Source organism: Lactuca virosa, chromosome 5 (assembly GCF_052849685.1).
Source record: "Lactuca virosa cultivar CGN04683 chromosome 5, Lactuca_virosa_CGN04683_v6, whole genome shotgun sequence".
NCBI lineage: Eukaryota > Viridiplantae > Streptophyta > Magnoliopsida > Asterales > Asteraceae > Lactuca > Lactuca virosa.
Genome location: NC_136430.1, coordinates 454,450,778 through 454,461,193, shown reverse-complemented (window position 1 = coordinate 454,461,193; position 10,416 = coordinate 454,450,778).

Below are 10,416 nucleotides of genomic sequence, written 5' to 3'. Positions count from 1 at the left end.
GTGGGTCAGGGAGAATTATTGGAGGAGGTGGAGGAAGTGAAGCATGATTTCCATTTTCACAATCCAATCGTTGAACATCATCTTCATGTGGAAAACGTTTTCCAAAAGATTCAGGAAGACCATAGTTGTCAGATTTTGACATCTACAAAACGGGAGAAATTTAAGTTAGTTGGTTGAGTCCTTAATAAAACACCAAAATGAGATATTAAGGCTAGGACCCAACACAATATTCTACAATTTGGAAGAGGGATGTCGTAATCCAAATCGCAGAACATTTGAAGGTAGGTAAATGACGATTTACCAATTTCCACCATGAAAAACGAAAATTGAAAATTAGATTTTAAATTGTCACACCCCCAAACCGGAACGGCGGAAACGTTCGGGGGTGGATGACGTCATATGTAGTATCACAACAATTGCATCATAGTAATCATAGTAAACACAACCATTGCATTGGATAAGTATGAAAGTAGTTACATCTGTTTGATTCGAAATCATATACATCAAAAGTATAACAAATGTAAAAGACGAGACTCTATACACTCCGTCTTCTCCAAAAACTGCGGGAGATACCTGTCTACTGATTTCCTGAGAATACAAGCAGTTTTGAAAGAGTATCAGCATAAAGCTGGTGAGTTCATAAGCAATGTTTTTGTAATGAAAATCAGTTGATGAATCTGTGAAAATGTTCATATGTTTCCAAGAAAATCCAATATTTTCTTTAGCAAAAGCTTGATAATACCAGTTCCTTCTATGACCACTTAGTTTATACTGGCCATGTATAAACCAATATCGAACAGACAGTTGATTATGTGGATCTGCCCTAAGCCCACAACCAAACAAGGAACAGGAAATGAGGCGGAAACCACACATTCCGCAGTTTATCGAATATTCTTCATTCATGACCCTGATGCATCAACTAAGGAATTATAGAGTTAACTATGAATGTTTGTTACTGTATCCTATTGTAGTATAGGAAAAACATTAGTTTGTATGTCTGGTTACTACCAATCATAGTATGTGTGTATTATGTACAAAAACCGTTGTAAAGTATGTTCTGTATGAAACCCTGGCTACCACCAGTATGTGTAGTATGTTCTGTTTGAAAACCCTGGCTACCACCAGTATGTGTAGTATGTTCTGTTTATGAAAGTAAACTATTTGAAGAAATAAAATCCCGTAAACAAATGGTTAGTTTATACTATTGTGAGTCGTATAACCATGCTTGATATGACCTAGTGACCTTTACGACGTTCTTCAAGTGTCGGTTAAATGACATTTGTCACCCCAGGCATGCCTGCCTAACTGTAGCTAGCAGTTCAGGTGTGGGATTGTCAGTCCCGAATAGATCTATTCAAAAATCTCATGCTCTCCCTCCAGGAGACTCTGGTTATACTATGATAGGATTTAACCTGTACCCCGAAGGGTACAATTGAAGTGTTGTCTCACAATCCTGTATTAACTAGTTTACGTGTAGTTCTGTATTGATCTACTGTATTTAAACCCGTGCGTATACTGTATAAGGTAATAATTATATTTAAATAATTATTAAATGTTGTACTCTTACATTAATGTATATCATAAACTAAATCTGTCATAGTTTATGTGTTTTGCTATGTAACATTCTGAATTTGTAAAACTGTATATTGAAAACCCAAACTATACCTATTATAGTTTGCATGTATGATGTGTACTTAGTTTACGTATTGATCTGAAAACTATGCAATTACGGTTGTATGTTGAAAACTTCCCTCATGCTCAGCATGTTACAAAAGGGATTAAAATATCTAAATATTTTATAAAACATGGAAATATATTAGGTGGACCCATTGCATAAGTTTTAAACTTGTTGAAATTCCTTGCATAAGTTCACAAAATTATTTGTGTTTGGCTTGTATCCCCCCTGAAAACATTAAAAATAGTAAAAGCATAGGGGTATGAACTCACTATTAGTCGTGTGAATAGTCGGACAGCGAAAACTGAGAGTGAAGACCCTCGAGTTGATGTATGCGGCACTCAACGGGATCCTAATACATTTAATACATATGTGTATTTTATTAGTGAAACCGTTATTTAAAGTGTTGGGAAAACTCTTGTTTTCAGTTTAGGAATGTTACCAGGACTCGATCGAATCGGATAAACGGGTTTGCAGCCAAGGTTCACGGTGCGAAGGAGTTTGCGGTCGTGAAGAGTTTCCGGCCGTGAACAGGTATACGACCGTAAACAGTGTTCTTGAAGGGACTTTGAAGGTTTGAAGGGTGTACGGCCGTAAACAGTTTGCGGTCTTTGAAGATTTGAAGATTCGAAGCGTGTACGGCCGTAAACTCAAGAACAAAGGTGTTGGATTCGATGAAAAACATGTTTTAGATGCTCTAAAACAACCTCCCAAGGTGTTTCTTGATGATTTTTGGAAGAATAACGGTGTTTTTGGTGTTTACGGTCAAGAGTTTAGAGAGGGAAAGAGAGAGTTTTCGGCCAAAAAAGTGTAAATGAGGGGTAGGGAATCGTATTTATAGGGGGTTTTCATGGTCGGTGGTGGGGTCTACTTGTCGCTGGCCACAAACGAGTGTACGGCTGTAAACGAGTTTACGGCCGTGAACATCACTCAGCCGAAAACTTTTTGATTTTTCGAAGGAAAACTTGGGTTTTTCACGCGATTTTGGTTCCGATTTGTATATAAAATTTGAATATATAATCAAATGATTTTCCAAACCGAAGGAAATTGACGGAACCCAATAAAATACAATTTTATTAACGGAATTTAGCTAACGGTAACAGAAAAGGTTTCGAGTTGTCACATCATTCCCCCGTTAGAGGGAATTTCGTCCCGAAATTCAAACTCAGATTACAAATCATGGTCTCGGAAAGAGATGAGGGTACTTCTGTTTCATTGAATCTTCGCGCTCCCACGTGAATTCAGGTCCCCGCTAGGCATTCCAGTAGATCTTCACTATCGGTATGCGACTTTGTTTTGTTCTTTTGACTTTCCGATCCTTGATTTCGACTGGTTCTTCCAAAAAATTGAGGTTCTCGTTGATCTCGATCTCATCAAGAGGAATTATAAGGGTTTCTTCGGATAAACACTTTTTAAAAATCGAGACGTGGAAGACGAGATGAATATTGCTAAGTTCCTGGGGTAGACGAAGTTTGTATGCTACGGGACCGATCCTAGCAAGGATCTCGAATGGTCCAATGTATCTCGGATTCAGCTTTCCACACTTTCTAAAGCGTATCATGCCTTTCCAGGGTGATACCTTCGATAGAACACGGTCACCAACCTGGAACTCCAAGGGTTTTCGTCTCTTATCGGCGTGGCTCTTTTGTCTATCTCTTGAAGCCTTTAGTCGTTCTCGGATTTGTATGATCTTTTCAGTAGTTTCTCGGATGATTTCTGGGTATGTGAGAGTGCTATCAGGGACTTGACCTTTAACTAGCTGCGTGTCACCCACCTCAGCCCAAAACAGAGGGGATTTGCACTTACGGACATAGAGGGCTTCGAACGGCGCAGCCTTGATGCTGGTATGGTAGTTGTTGTTGTAGGAAAATTCGACCAAGGGCAAATGCGTGTCCCACGACATGCCAAAGTCAATGACACACGCTCTCAACATGTCTTCCAATGTTTGAATGGTTCTCTCACTCTGCCCGTCTGTCTGTGGATGGTAAGTTGTGCTCATATCCAGCTTAGTTCCAAGAGCCTTCTGTAGTGACTACCAAAATCTCGAGGTAAACCTGCTATCCCGATCGGAGATAATAGACACAGGTACACCATGCAGGCGGACTATATCTCGGATGTAGATTCGTGTCTGTCTCTCCATCCTAAAGTTTTCTTTGATTGGCAGGAAATGGGCGGATTTAGTCAATCGATCGACAATTACCCAGATGGCATCGTGCCCACTCGATACTTGGGTAACTTAGTGATGAAATCCATCGTAATCCTTTCCCACTTCCACTCAGGTATTTCTGGCTGCTGGAGTAGACCTGAGGGATTTTGATATTCCACCTTCACCTTGGCGCAAGTCAGGCACTTGCCCACGAAGGTAACGATTTCTGCTTTCATGTTCGGCCACCAATAGAGTTGTTTGAGATCCAGAAACATCTTATCTGAACCTGGGTGAATGGAGTATCTAGTCTTGTGAGCTTCATTCATGACAACCTCCATGTACCCGCCATACTTCGGGTTCCAGATCCGGTTCATGAAATAGTAAAATTCGTCTCCCTTGACCTCTAAGTTCTTTTCCATTCCTCTCAAGGCTTCATCCGATATGTTCTCTATTTTTAAGGCTTCCAGCTGAGCCTCTCTGATTTGAGCGGATAAATGGGAATGGATGGTCATGGTCAGTGCCTTCACTCTACTACCTGAATACTCTTTTCGGCTGAGGGTAGGGATGGAAATGGGGCGGGTTTGGGGCGGGGTTGACCATCCCCATCCCCATCCCCGAGTGTCTAACCTCGTCCCCATCCCCATCCCATCCCCAAAAGATGCGGGGAATCAAATCCCCTCCCCTTTGTATTTTGGGCTTTTCCCCAGCCCATCCCCGACCCATTCCCAACCTATCCCCAGTCTATCAACATAATAAACTCTAACTTACACAAAAAAAACCAAGTTTAATAAGCGATCAAAAGCAGATGCCATAATCAGATTCTCTTTACATCAATCACAAAGTTTAACAAGCATCAAAACGAAAAGTGATGATTTGGTATACAGATCGTCGAACGAAGTGATGATTGACGAACTCTTGGAATTGGGAACATAATTTGATATACGGGCTCTTTCTCTGACGGTCTAATATAGATCAATTCATTTTAATGGACTTAATTCAAATTCAATAAATGATATATATATATATATATATATATATATATATATATATATATATATATAAATATATATAAATATATATATATATATATATATATATATAATATATATATATATATATATATATATATATATATATATATATATATATATATAGTCATCAAAGCGGGGGCGGGGTGGGTTGGAGATTGTTATATCCAGCCCCGACCCTATCCACAGTTTTAGCATAATGGGGATCCCCAGCCCCGTACCCGAACTCGTTTTAGTGGGGAATACTCGTCCCCGATTGGTGCGGGTCAACCGGGTTCCCCACCGGGTCGGGTGAAATTTCCATCCCTAGCTGAGGGCATCCGCTACCACATTGGCCTTGCCGGGATGATAGCGTGTTTCACACTCATAATCACTGAGTAGCTCTACTCATCGCCTTTGCCTCATGTTCAACTCTTTCTGATCGAAGATATGTTGTAGGCTCTTATGGTCGGTGAAGACAGTACACTTGGTTCCGTAGAGATAATGTCTCCAAATCTTTAACGCAAAGACCACTGCTCCCAACTCTAGGTCGTGAGTTGTGTAATTGACTTCGTGTACTTTCAGCTGTCTCGAGGCATATGCATTAACCTTTCCTCGCTGCATGAGCACACAGCCTAGACCCTGTTTGGATGCATCGCAGTGGACAACGAAGTCCTTCGTCCCTTCAGCCAGAGACAAGATAAGTGCGCTACATAGGGCCTGCTTCAAGGTTTGGAACATAGTGTCTTGCTTTTCTCCCCAACTAAAGGGTACACCTTTCTGCGTCAGGGTGGTTAAAGGTTTAGCGATTCTGGAGAAATTCTGGATAAACCTGCGATAATAGCCAGCGAGACCTAAGAATTGCCAGATTTCTGTGGGTGTCTTCAATGCTGACCAATTCTCAATCGCTTTGATTTTGGAAGGGTCTACATGTATGCCTTCCTCGTTAATCACGTGACCAAGGAAAGTTACCTTTCGGATCCAGAATTCGCACTTAGAGAACTTTGCATACAGCCTCTCTGCCCTTAGAGTTTCTAGCACTAGTCTCAAGTGTTGTCTATGATCTTCCTCGCTTCGGGAATAGACAAGTATATCATCAATGAACACTATCACGAACTTGTCCAGGAAAGGGCGGCACACCCGATTCATTAGATCCATGAATACACCGGGTGCGTTGGTTAGACCAAAGGGCATGACTATAAACTTGTAGTGACCATAGCGAGTTCGGAATGCTGTCTTGGGAACGTCACTCTCATGAACTCGCAACTGATGGTACCCTGATCTTAGGTCTATCTTTGAGAAATAGCCGGCTCCTTGGAGTTGATCGAAGAGGTCGTCGATTCTGGGTAGGGGATAACGGTTCTTGATGGTAAGCTTGTTCAGTTCACGATAATCTATGCACATCCGAAAGGATCCATCTTTCTTCTTCACAAATAAGACCGGGACTCCCCAGGGTGAGGAACTTGGTCTTATGAATCCTTTGCTGAGCAGCTCATTGAGCTGGCTGGATAACTCTTGCATTTCTGTCGGCGCTAGACGGTATGGGGATTTAGCTACGGGAGTAACTCCAGGGATTAAGTCGATACGGAACTCGACCTGACGCTCGGGAGGGATTCCGGGAAGATCTTCGGGGAAGACATTAGGAAGGTTGCAGACTTCGGGGATGCTCTCGAGGTCCTTAACTTCCTGCTTTTCGTTAACAACATGGGCTAGGAATGCATGGCACTCCTTCCGCAGATATTTCTGGGCTTTGATGCATGAAATGATACGAAGGTTTGAGTTGAGTTTATCACCGTAAACTATGAGGGATTCACCAGAGGGTAGATTGAGACGAACGACTTTTTCATAACAAAGGGTATCAGCACGATTGGGGCTCAACCAATCCATGCTGACGATGATATCGAAGCTTTTATGGAAACTGGCATAAGGTCGATTGAGAAAGAATGGTCGTTTAAGGTAAGGGTACAGCCTATGAATATGTCGTTAGTGCTTTCTTTTTTTCCGTTAGCCATCTCAACGGTAAATGTTTTGGCTAAAGGTTGGGATTTACACTTGAGTAGATGTTTAAATGCATGAATAACAAAACTTCTCTCCGCACCAGAATCGAAAAGAATACATGCATAAGAGTTGTCGAGGAGGAACGTACCCGTAACAACGGTGGGATCAGCAACTGCCTCCTCCTGGCCCATCGCTAGCACCTCCCTGTGTTGCCAGCTGTTATTGCTTTGGGGCAATTCCTTTTGAAGTGTCCGACCTCCCCACAGCCATAACAGGCTTGACCAGCGCCCGCTTCAGGAGCCTGATTGGTTGGTTGGACTGGTGTCTTGCAGAATCGAGCTGTGTGCCCCTTTTTACCACAGCTGTTGCACAACATCTCCCGGCACTGTCCATGATGATGGAAGTTGCACATGTCACACCGTGGAAGAGTACCAGCATACCTACTGGTAGGTGCTTGAGCTGTAGGAACAACGGCAGGAGTAGTAGCAGCATGAACTGCCACTAGTTGCTGTTTCTTGGAGGGATCTTGCGAAGACTGCCCCTTTCGCTTGTTCCAAAACTTCTTCCTCCCGCCACTCGCCTTTGGTGGTTCGGGAGTAGCTGCCACTTCATCGAGACCAACCCCATGATCTATCAGGGTCTGCGCCAGGCACTTGGCGCTGTCAAATGTAGAAGGATTAGCAGGCAGGACATTCCCTTGAGTTGGGGGCGTCAATCCCCAAATGTACCTTTCTATCTTCTTGCTTTCCGGGGTGACCATTCCCGGGCATAGAAGAGCCAGATCGCAGAATCTAGCTGTGTAGGTGGAAATGTCGGAACCCTTCATCTTCAGGTTCCAAAGCTCGTGTTCCAACTTCTGCATCTCACCCCTTGGGTAGTACTCAACAAGCATAAGCTCTTTTAAGCTTTCCTAACCCATGGCATTCACTACCGGCAGAGTTAGGGATTTGACTCGACCATTCCACCAGGTCAGTGCTCTGTCAGTGAAGGTACAGGCAGCGAACTTCACCTTGTTGGCATCCGAACAAGCACAAATTTCGAAAATCGATTCGATCTTTTCGAACCATCGAGTTAAGGCAATGACTCCTCCATTGTCGTCGAAAGATTTGGGTTTCGCGTTCATGAAATCTTTATAGGAGCACGCCTTTAGGTGTCCCTGACCTCCATCAAGGTTACGGGGATCGGGTCCACCTCCTGATCCGCCAGAACCACCCGTATCTATTTGCGACATTGCAGCAGCCACAATGGCCGTAACTGCTGCCTGGAACAACGCAGGATCGAACTGAGGAGGTAGTGGCGGCGGAGGATTGTTGTTCTGTTTGTTGGGTCTCTTCCTGGGAGGCATCTTTCTCTAAAAGATACAAGGGAAAGAATGACGAAAAGCCTCCTATATGATCATGAATCGAATACTTTGAGCAAATATATCTTAATCCTACAACAATAATAAAGACCTATAATGATAGCTACTAACATTAACAAGGATCTGTAGGTCTTTCGCTATAAGGATTTGTACTAGTAGTGTTGATTCTGTGCAGTGTTATAGTACCATAAAATACTCCTATAGTATTTTAACCGTGTGTTTTCATTAGTATAGAATTTGGTGAGTTTTAGGCTTGTCGCGACACCACAGTCACTCCCAAACACATGTTGGTCATATCTCGGACAAATATAGTTGATCAGGTTATATTGGTCCCACGTATGACTACATAACTACCCAGGTTTAACCGTAGTGTCCAACTTGCCCTAAATACTTTTATGTAGTTCCTACTATGTTATACCTTCTTGTACGTATGTATACTTGTATACTTCTTGTAAAAATACTTGTATATTTTAAAGTATACTTTTAGCTTCAGAGCACTTCGGCCCCTTTAGTGTTTATAGTTGTATACCATGTAAGGTTCGGTATACTTAGTTCACTATAAACAAGAGCTCTGATACCAATCTGTCACACCCCCAAACCGGAACGGCGGAAACGTTCGGGGGTGGATGACGTCATATGTAGTATCACAATAATTGCATCATAGTAATCATAGTAAACACAACCATTACATTGGATAAGTATGAAAGTAGTTACATCTGTTTGATTCGAAATCATATACATCAAAAGTATAACAAATGTAAAAGACGAGACTCTATACGCTCCGTCTTCTCCAAAAACTACGGGAGGTATCTGTCTACTGATTTCCTGAGAATACAAGCAGTTTTGAAAGAGTATCAGCATAAAGCTGATGAGTTCATAAGCAATGTTTTTGTAATGAAAATCAGTTGATGAATTTGTGAAAATGTTCATATGTTTCCAAGAAAATCCAATATTTTCTTTAGTAAAAGCTTGATAATACCAATTCCTTATATGACCACTTAGTTTATACTGGCTATGTATAAACCAATATCGAACAGACAGTTGATTATGTGGATCAGCCCTAAGCCCACAACCAAACAAGGAACAGAAAATGAGGCGGAAACCACACATTCCGCAGTCTATCGAATATTCTTCATTCATGACCCTGATGCATAAACTAATGAATTATAGAGTTAACTATGAATGTTTGTTACTGTATCCTGTTGTAGTATAGGAAAAACGTTAGTTTGTATGTCTGGTTACTACCAATCATAGTATGTGTGTATTATGTACAAAAACCGTTGTAAAGTATGTTCTGTATGAAACCCTGGCTACCACCAGTATGTGTAGTATGTTCTGTTTATGAAAGTAAACTATTTGAAGAAATGAAATCCCGTAAACAAATGGTTAGTTTATACTATTGTGAGTCGTATAACCATGCTTGATATGACCTAGTGACCTTTACGACGTTCTTCAAGTGTCGGTTAAATGACATTTGTCACCCCAGGCATGCCTGCCTAACTGTAGCTAGCAGTTCAGGTGTGGGATTGTCAGTCCCGAATAGATCTATTCAAAAATCTCACGCTCTCCCTCCAGGAGACTCTGGTTATACTATGATAGGATTTAACCTGTACCCCGAAGGGTACAATTGAAGTGTTGTCTCACAATCCTGTATAAACTAGTTTACGTGTAGTTCTGTATTGATCTACTGTATTTAAACCCGTGCGTATACTGTATAAGGTAATAATTATATTTAAATAATTATTAAATGTTGTACTCTTACATTAATGTATATCATAAACTAAATCTGTCATAGTTTATGTGTTCTGCTATGTAACATTCTGAATTTGTAAAACTGTATATTGAAAACCCAAACTATACCTATTATAGTTTGCATGTATGATGTGTACTTAGTTTACGTATTGATATGAAAACTATGCAATTATGGATGTATGTTGAAAACTTCCCTCATGCTCAGCATGTTACAAAAGGGATTAAAATATCTAAATATTTTATAAAACATGGAAATCTATTAGTTGGACCCATTGCATAAGTTTTAAACTTGTTGAAATTCCTTGCATAAGTTCACAAAATTATTTGTGTTTGGCTTGTATTCCCCCCTGAAAACATTAAAAATAGTAAAAGCATAGGGGTATGAACTCACTGTTAGTCGTGTGAATAGTCGGACAGCGAAAACTGAGAGTGAAGACCCTCGAGTTGATGTACGCGGCACTCAACGGGATCCTAATAC